The sequence below is a fragment of the Phyllopteryx taeniolatus genome, chromosome 5, assembly GCF_024500385.1.
Source record: "Phyllopteryx taeniolatus isolate TA_2022b chromosome 5, UOR_Ptae_1.2, whole genome shotgun sequence".
NCBI lineage: Eukaryota > Metazoa > Chordata > Actinopteri > Syngnathiformes > Syngnathidae > Phyllopteryx > Phyllopteryx taeniolatus.
The window spans coordinates 27513467-27514073 of record NC_084506.1 but is presented as its reverse complement, the minus strand read 5'-3'; positions in this window follow the sequence as shown (position 1 = coordinate 27514073).

The window sequence follows — 607 nt, the reverse complement described above, 5'->3', positions numbered from 1 at the left end:
CAGAGCACCTCAAATTGACAGAAAAAAACAGATTTGTTGAAATGTTTGCAGATTTATTAAAAAAGAACCAACTCACCTTCATCTTCAACCCACAATAGCTGAATTTCCACCGGAGCCCTCTAGGTTAACGGCGCCGGTGGCGGATGTTGTTCACCCAGGCCACAACCGATCTAGTATGGAATTCTTTCGATGAACGCCTTGTTTGGCAAAGTTTGAAGTGGGATGCCCTTCCTGACGCAACCCTCTGCATTTATCCTGGCTTGGTACCGGGCAACAGTTTGCACTGGCTTGTGTGCCCCATAGGGCTGCATTAAGGCGGGGTCTATGAATTTGTATTATAAATGTTGTCTATGCTAATACTTGCGGCGTGTGTCACACAAGGCACCATTCAAGCTAGCACAAACACTTCGTGCAGTAGTTCTGTACAAATAGAGTACTGTATAGGATAATCAAAAATATGAAGCAAAGTAAGTACTGCCAGAGGGTATTAATAATTCAGCCCCCCCACCCTACCAGCCCCTCACCGCCCACCCCCGGTGCATTTCACATGCCCTTCTTAAGACTGAGATCTGGGTCTGCTTCCTACGAGTATATCAGCTTTCTGTTC